We start from the raw sequence: 9816 nt of genomic DNA on the forward strand, positions 1-9816 counted from the left end.
TCCTCGAAGATGTTGCTCGGCATGTACTGTACAGTTTCATGGACGGGTTCAGCGGCTACAATCAGTTAGGAATACATCTTGACGACCAGGGAAAGACAGCTTTTGTCACTCCATGGGGAATTTTTATCTACAAAAGGATGTCCTTTGGACTGAAAAACGCTCCTCCTTCATTCAATCATATTGTCTACATCATATTTCGCCCCCTGCTCAACGACAATCTTAGAATCTTCATGGATGATTTTTCCACCTTCTCTGGCGCCCAATGTTCCACCCGGGTGGAAAACTTGGAGGAGCACTTAGCTCAACTCTCTGCAGTCTTCTCAAAGTGTTGCGAGGCGCGTCTTATGATCAATCCAAACAAGTGCCACTTTTTGGTGACTCAAGGTACACGTTTAGGTCATGTCGTGTCTGCTGAAGGTTTAGCACCTGACCCTGAGAAAATAGTGGCCATTTTAAGATTACCCTCTCCACTTAATCCCAAAGGTATTCAAATATTTGTAGGCCATACATGCTATCATCGGAGGTTCATCGCATGTATGCAGAGGTTGCCCAACCCTTGACACGCCTAACTAGTGTTGTTGTACCCTTTTAGTGGTCCACAATTGAATCCCAAGCTTTTGCCTATCTCAAAAAGCGCCTAACTGAGACACCTATTTTAGTTGCTCCTAATTGGTCCACTCCTTTTCATGTCCATACTGATGCTAGTCAATTTGCGGCCGACGCAATTTTGACTCAGCCAAGCAAGGAGTTCAACCTAGATCGCCCAATCCACTATGCCAATCGCCTACTCACAAAAAGGCTGAGCGCAACTACAGCACCACAGAAAGGGAAGGTTTGGATATGGTGTATTCTTTACAAAAGTTTTGTCATTAATTTTTAGGGGTTCACTTCACTATCATCACGGATCATCATGCGCTATGCTATCTTCTGAATAAACCCCAAGTTGCAGGAAGAGTCTGGAGGTGGCTACTGATATTCCAGGAATTTGATTTCGACGTAGTTCTCCATCCAGGCAAGCAGCACGTCATGGCCGACCACCGCTTTCCCATACACACAGGTGAGCCAGATACTGGTTTTGATGATGACTTTCTGGATAGTCATCTCTTTAAGGTTGACACGACCCCGGAATGGTATGTAGATGTGTTACATTTGCTCTCTACTGGCCTATATCCTGAGAATGCTTCTCCCTTGCAAAAAAGAAGACCCTTGATGAAGTCTAAACCCTTCTCTTTGATTGGCGGACAGCTCTACAAATCCGGGCAAGATGGTGTGCTGCACGCGTGGGTCTCCCCTCATGAAGTAGACCACATTCTAGAAGATGCACATAGTGGTCCTATAGGTGGCCATTACCCTGGTCACATCATGACGCAAAAAATCTTACAGACAGGCTTGTGGTGGCCCTATCTATTCAGAGATGCTATTGCTCATGTCAAGATTTGTGATGTCTGTCAGCAATGTGCACCCAAGCCTAGCAAGCAATCCAATCGCCCTCTGCAGGTATCTATGGCGTGGTTGCCCTTTGAGCGATGGGTCTTGGACTTTGTTGGTCCAATTGTTCCACCTGCTCAACCTGGCAATCATAAGTATCTTCTAGCAGCAACGGATTATGCAACAAAGTGGGCCGAGGTGGTGGCTACCATCGACTGTACAGCCGCCACTGTCGCAAAATTTTTGTATGAAAATAATTTTTGCAGGTTTGGGTGTCCTCTGGAAATCACCAGTGATCGAGGTAGTCATTTTGCCAACGACTTGATCTCCACAATTCTCACGAACTATAAGATTTTTCATCGCAAATCTTGCTCTTACTATCCCAGAGCAAATGGGCAAGCTGAGAGCACTAACAAAGTGCTAATTGCGCTTCTCAAGAAAGCTTGTCACCTGCATCCAACTTCTTGGGCTCAAGCTATCCTCGGCACAGTCTGGGCTTATTGCACCTCCTTCAAAGCAACCACTAACCACACCCCATTCCAACTAGATTTCGGTCTAGAAGCACTTGCACCATATGAGTTAACCTCAGGCTCAACAAGAGTGGGAAGCGTTCGCGTCACAGCGGGGATTGCTTTTGCAAACCTCTCTCGTCTGTCGAAGTTAGAAGAAAGCACGATGTTAGCTTCACATGCTCTGCAAGCCGAGAAACCATGTCGCAAAGCGTGGCATGATTGCCACCTCAGAAAGCCAAAATAACGCAAGGAACACTGGTGCTACTCTATCAAGCTAAATATATGAAAAAAGCTAAGAAGCTGGTCCCAGCTTGGCAAGGGCCATTCATGGTACAAGAGGTTTTGCCACAGGGGGCTATCCAGTAAGTCACTCTAGAAGGTGTTCCCTTGCCACTGGTAAATGGATCTAGAATAAAGTGCTATCACTAAATTTGGTGATGTTATCCCTCCCACCAACAACCGTATGACTGTCCCCTCAGCTCTCTCCGGCTTTCCATTTTTCCCTCTTCTCAAGTCTTTTTCATGTCAATTCTCATCTCAGTTGTAATTAGTGTTATCTTTAAAATTCTCCTTGTTTTACTGCGTGCATCCATTTTGCTCTCATCTCATTGAGATAATTGGGTTTTTGGAGTCCTACTATGATCTAGCTTGGTCAGAATCTTTTTAATTATTTGAATTCACTTATAGATTGGATTTTCATCCTCCTGTTTCTGTCTCTGTGTCTATCTATCTATATCCCTATGTATCTCTATCTCTTTGTCTTTACTGCTCTGTCTCTAGTGCCTCTCTATCCTTGTGGATTGTTCAATGTCAGAGGTTGAACTCTCGTTGGATAGATCTTTGATTTTTTTGGTATTGTTCCTAGGACATTAAAACCTACTCTGTTGCATCTCCCTCCCCCCCTCTCTCTTATGAGGGTGCGCTCTCTCTCTCTCACACACACATCTATTTCTTTTCCTTTCTTGTGCATCTCTTTTGTAACACTCTTTTAATATGCTTCCCTCCTCCTTTCATTGATTCCTCTCCCCCCCCCCCCCCCCTCTCTCTCTCTCTCTCTCTCTCTCTCACACACACACACACACACACACACACACACACACACACACACACACACACACACACACACACACACACACACACACACACACACACACACACACACACACACACACACACACACACACAAGTTTTCTCTAATTGTGCGTGTTTGCTCTAACCTTTCTGATCGTCCACATCCTAGTTGAAAGGAGAAGCATGTAATATTCTTATTCTTCTAATAGCACAATACAACTTCTCTCTCTCTCTCTCTCTCTCTCTCTCTCTCTCTCTCTCTCTCTCTCTCTCTCTCTCTCTCTCTCTCTCTCTCTCTCTCTCTCTCTCTCTCTCTCTCTCTCTCTCTCTCTCTCTCTCTCTCTCTCTCTCGCACTATGCCCCCTTGCTCCCTAACCGTCCGTCACCTCTTTTAAATACCCCCTTTCTCTCATCCCCTTGCCCTCTCACCGTCACCCCCTACCTACCCCTCGCCCCCTGCCCTCCTACCTACACCCTCGCCCCCTACCCACCCCTCGTCCCCTCACTAGACCTCACCCCCTACCCACCCCCTTGCCGCTCACCCTCGTCCCCTCACCAGCCCTCATCCCCTACCCAACCCTCGCCCCCTGTCGCTCACTAGCCCTCGCCCCTACCCAACCCTCGCCCCCCCCACCAGTCCTCGCCCCGTACCTACCCCTGCCCGCTCACCCTCGTCCCCCTCACTAGCCCTTGCCCCCCTCACAAGCCCCCACCTCCCCTCCCTACCCACCCCTCGCCCCCCTAACCAGCCCTCGCCCCCCTAGTTTCCACCCCTCTCCCCTCATCTACCCCCTCCCTCTTCTGCACAGCCGACGGCTCAAGTGCGCGCCCCTAGAAACCGCCTGCCCATCGCACCGCCCTTTACAATCAGACTTCTCCATCCCCAAACTCCCGCCTCGCCTGCTGCACCACCCTTGCTACCCTCAACATCGCCACTCTCAAATTGTCCCTCACCTCCGTTTGTCTTTGCATTCAGGCTAAGATCAGTACAAGTTGTGTGTGAGTCCTCACTGGAGTGCCGACTGGTCTACCCATCGTCACACTCAATTGCAGATAGTTTACAGATAGTCGTCAATCAGGTGGCTATAGCAGGAGGCAAAAAACTGTTGCTGAGGAAAAGGCCTCAACCACACATGCAGGCTAATTATGAAACTGAAGCGGAATCAGATTCTAGCAGCCATGGGGTCACGGATATGACGTCCAGTGCTCCATCTGACGAAAGTTACAAGGCCTCGACATCAGATGAAAATTCTAGCTCCGGCTCAGACAGTGGTAGCGGCTTAGACAGTGGTAGCTCAAGTGCACAAGAAAAGGATCCAAAAGGGAAAAGGAAAGTAATGAGTCACATAATCAGTCATGAAGTTGCAAGGCTTGAAAACACAAAACACAAAACAAAATTTTCACTCAATTTTCACATGCAGCAGCCCAAGCCATCTCTTATAGATGTTCTCTCACAGGACCAATTGAACAACTTGGATATAAAATCGCTAGCCAAAGCTGTCCTTCCTCATGACATACTTGTCGGCATGATTCATGAGATGTTGAAATTTTTTCCCAAAGTCAGAGGATACACTTTGACAGCTACATGTCTAGAACATGCAGTGGGGATGACCAACTTTCCCTCCTTGCAGCCGAGTACTAGGTCTTATTCAAAGCTCTCCAAAGCTGATACCATACATGCATGGAAGGCATTGTTCGAACCTGATCATCCGAATCTGCAGCATCACAAAGCTCTCTTAGCAGTATTCATATATTATTTTTTAGTGAGAGATGCTCAAGGACCAAAGGGGAAATGCGAAGTACCTACCACATTTCCACAATGTGATCGTCTTTAATGTTTAATCAAGAACATACCTTGTGGGTTTCATCAGATCCTCTTTACATAATTGCAGACCAGGGCGAAAAGGTTTAGAGCACAAGTGCAGTCACCTCAATCTAGCTTCCAATGTTTTGTCACACCACTCTTGGCTTGGGTGATAAACATCCGCATCAACCCTCTTGAAGTGGATGAGGATGCAGCATTGCCACCGCAAGTAAAAAGAAAGTCTCTTGGCACAGATGATCAGAAGAAAAAACAAAAGAAAAGAGTCAAAGTGGTAAAAGATACGGTAGACACACTATGACCTCTGCCATTTTCAGAGAGCCAGACTCGGGTGACACATCCTCCACGACGTTCTTCTTCTACCTCTGTCCCCGTCTCTACAGTGTCGGAGGCCGTCTAGAGCTCCGCTATTCTTGGTACGCGCACTCCTGTTATTACTGAGATGGTCTCTCTCCCCTAGGTACCTCTCCCTACTGCTCCTGTCTATATGTCACGTGACACATCCAACTCTATGTGTTCGTGGACAAGCTACAGCATGATCAGGGTTCAGTCAGTCCAGTCAGTCTAGATTAGAAGTGATCTGGCACTTTTGTGAGTCTATTTGTAGACCGTGCATGCCTAGTCACTTAGTATAGATGCATATCCTCTGGTTGCACACAACATGATCACCAGTATCCCCATCAGAATCCATTAGAACCAGCCAGGGGAATTTTCCAATGCATTTAGCCTATTTTACCTATTTTTGGCATTTTTCACTTATTAATTTAAGTGACTTCCCAACAAAAGTAGGTAGAGCAATTTGGGTAAGAAAATATATAAGCAAACCAAAGTTAGTACTAAATGGCAGAAGAGGCAACAGGAGCCAAGCTCAGCAGGCAACTTCTCACAAGATCCTTGGCGGTACTCCCTCCAAGCAGCAGACCCCCATTGCCTAGCGTTTCCAACCAGGATCGCCAGCAGAAGACCCAAGCCATCCCAGTGTTTTGCATCAGCATTGGCCTTTTGCATCAGCCTTCATCGCCAGAAGATTCAGCCAGCCATCTAGACTTTTTGAAACCAACAAGCTAGCGCTTTTTTATCTGCATCAGCAGCGTTTTTCAGCATGGAGAACCTGCAAGTACGACCCTAGAACAGTAGTAGATTCAGCCCCTAAACAAACCTCAGTTTTCAGCCCTAAACTTGCAGAATTTCAGCGTCCAAGACCCACAGAAAACAGCCCGCAAATCAGCATTTTTGGACTAGTCGCAGATTTCAGCCCATAGCGTTTTTGGACAGCAGTAGCAAGATTGCACATTTCAGCCCTTCGGTCGACTTCGTCATCACCGTTGTCATCGTCAACATAGCCTAGACTTGCATCAGTCTCATGCATACCATTTGTACCAGATTGTGCAATCATAAGTAGACCACTCTCGCCGACGAGAGTGGGGCCTTCGGAGGAGGGTTTTACAACGTCTCTGGTGTCGTATCTCTCTTCTCTCTCTATCTCTCAGTCTCATACACTTGCACGCTTAGTGTCCATTCACTTTGTTTGTGTCCATTGCACTCTCTCATTAAGAACGGAAGGCTCTCCCTTCCATAAGAACAAAAGGAACCTTGAGCACAGTTCGGAGTACTCATCTTGAGCAAAGCGCAAACATTCATTCCGCCGCACCTAACACTATACTACTGCCATTGTTACCACACCATTCTCAACAGCTGTGGTACCGTTGTCATTCTTTCCCATCTCCAACTCACCCACTGAACCTGCTACCACTGTCACCTCGACATCCACTGCAGTGCCTTTTGGGCACCCGACTCCTACTATCACCCCGACCTCGACTGTAGTTCCTTTTGGGCACTCTACACCTCCAGGTGCTATTGCTGCCGCTTCTTCCAGTGGAGCAGACTCTACCTTGTTGTTCAGAATCTTTGAAGATAACCTGCAGGAGTCAAGAAATGCTATTGCAATGGTTGAACTTTGTGCCAATAAATTAGCAGCTACCCACCAAAAGCACTCGACCACATATGCGGCCATGGAAGGTTGCTTGTGAGTTGTAGAGAGTGTGATTGTTGATAGAGATGCTACCATTTTCGTCCTACGTCAGGCTTTGCATGTAAAGTCCCAGATAATTGATGACCTCAAAGCTCAAATGCAAGGATTTCGGGACATGCTAGTCCAAGGGGACATGGGGTTTCAACAGCAGCCTCAAGCTACCATGGGATATGGGTGGGTTCGTCCCGCTAGCTCAGTACAGACGCCCATGGGTTATGGAGAGTACAGTCATCGACAGTTTGGAGGAGGTGCTCCATCACATCAGCAGTTTGACTAATACCCTCAGGGATTTCAGCAGCCTGGAACCTTTGGCTCCTTACCACACATGTCATCCTCACGGACGGCTCCTTGTGACGACTTCGTAGGCGCACATCGACATGGGTGTGCAAGTCGGCGGCCTCAGTACACTTCAGACCTGGTATTCCCATCCACCGAGTAGAAGCTGGTTGCTCCTTTCACTGAGAGTCGGTTTGTGGAGAGCACTCATAGAGTCCAGAGTTTCCCCATCAATCTGATGGCTCCACCTCCAGAGTCTGATACTTCGGGTGCAACAGTCGCCACAACTCTATCTCTTGGATGATAGATTCAGGAGTTCACCATTGTACATATGCAGTACCTATTGGTTTTCTTTCACAGTTTTTCAGTATTCCTCTCACTGAGACGGTGAGCGGTCTTGTGGCGGGCAACCTGTATTAGGCTATAGTGTCACTTTCACAAGACACACAATTAGTACAATTGGTCTGGTCTGGTTCACACTGGACGGACTCTCTGGGCTGGGCAATTACACGTGGCAGGGATACAGATGGTGGTCTAGTGGACATCGTGGCCAGGTCACCACCATCACTCAGTTTGGGATAGACTTAGATGACTGACATTTATGAGCCGTTGGTAGCTCTTTATGGTTGTACATGTGAGTAGTAGCTGTTGGGTCATGATTATCATCTTGTTCATATATAGTCCAGCGTTGTCGTTGAGAATATACACACAGCACGTCTGCACCATCCTTGCACATATGAGCCTCGACACCCCCATTGTACCTGTGAGTCCTGGGCTGGAGCTGAGTGTGCTGCCACGCTAGAGTTTGTATTGGTTCCTTTGAGATTGTCGAGTCCATATGTTCTGGTTTGCTGTTGGATCTCTGTGTTGATTTGCTGTTATCTATTTTTTCATGTGTTTCCATTCTCTTTTGAGTGAGATGTCACGCACATTGCACTGAGGAGCACCCACTGTAGAGAGCACGACACACTATCCACGCTACACTCATGCTCATGTCCCACTTGAACATGAGCATGAATGTGTGTGTGTGTGTGTGTGTGTGTGTGTGTGTGTGTGAGAGAGAGAGAGAGAGAGAGAGAGAGAGAGAGAGAGAGAGAGAGAGAGAGAGAGAGGAATATGGAAATTTATCAAGGATTATGGGGTGTTTCGCACAGGAGGGGGTCAATCCTTGCAAGCGTAGTTGTGGTTGGGTTCGTGCAGATGGCAGGAGTCAACCCTGCCTAGGTTTGTAACTCCACCCAAAAGAGTGGAGTTTGAAATACCTCTACTAGCTGAGCAGTCACTTGGTGGGGGTCTAGTGCGTGCAAAAGAATCGATTGAAGAGGCGGAGATTGACAGATGGGCCAGCAGGGGTTTCCACATAACTACAACACTCGCATGTGTTAAATACCTCTATGAAGGTCTAAAGAGCAAGAAATATGGCATTAATCACGTGTGTAAAAGCAAGCCACCAAGTGTGTGTGTGTGTGTGTGTGTGTGTGTGTGTATATATATATATATATATATATATATATATATATATATATATAGAGAGAGAGAGAGAGAGAGAGAGAGAGAGAGAGAGAGGGGAAGGGGGGGAATGACACATGAAGAGAGATAGGGAGATAGATAGAAAAATAGAGAGAGAAGAAAAAAAGATCGCTCCAAAAATTGATTTCGAGTGAAGCGAGCTTTTTATTTATTTTTGCTCAATTGAGCAAAAATCTCCCTCAAAAAGCTCTCTCCATACCTCAACTCTAGGCATCTTAAGGCAATACTACCTCTCAACCTCAATCTTCCCGTCCACAATGATGGCATGAGAATGACGAAGAGGAGGGAGAGATGATGCAAACGCTTGCCCACATGCTGCTTTACAACGGTGTCAAAATTTTTGTTCTTCCTACAGCTTTGGCAATGCTTAAACTACGATCTATTTATGGATGGTTCGACACAAGTGTTACAGAGCTTTTCAAGTAAAAATATATTTTTCATACTAGTTTACCTAAAAAGCCAAAGTTCTTGTTTAAATTGTTTAAATGATTTTGACAGATTGCTCAACCAGTAGATTTTGCCAGAAGACAATCACATGCCCCCTGCCTGATCAGTCGCCAAATAGTCGCTTACAAACTTGGGCATGGATTATAGCAAAATACATGCATGTCCTAATGATTGTGCACTCTTTTTAAAACGAGTATGAGTATTTGGAATAATGTCCCAAATTTGGATCAAATAGGTATAGAGAGGACACACATGGAAAATTTGTCATTTGCAAAGAGTAAAGAGCATGTTCAGGTGAAAGTCTATAGCAGCTTTGATGACATGGCATCAAAACACCAAATCCATAAATGATGTGATACGGGTGCATGCTGATTTTTGTGCATGGAACCAAATAAAGGAACGATGGCCTGCATTCAAAGAAGAACCTCGATGTGTTTGTTTTGGTTTAGCTATGGTGGATGGAGTAAACCCATTTGGAATTCGAAGCTTCACATGGAGCACATGGTCTATTTTCTTGATGAACTATAATCTTCCACCATGGTTGGCTATCAATGAGGGCCTTTTGCTATTGTCACTAGTTGTTCCAAGGAAGTACAAGGTAAATAACTTGGCTGGCACCACTTATAGAAGAGATCCAAATCTTGTGGATAGGGATTGATGTGGTTAACATGTCCCAACCCGTTGGTCGACGATATACC

Source organism: Adiantum capillus-veneris, chromosome 18 (assembly GCF_014529385.1).
Source record: "Adiantum capillus-veneris isolate H3 chromosome 18, ASM1452938v2, whole genome shotgun sequence".
In the NCBI taxonomy this organism is placed as follows: Eukaryota; Viridiplantae; Streptophyta; class Polypodiopsida; order Polypodiales; family Pteridaceae; genus Adiantum; species Adiantum capillus-veneris.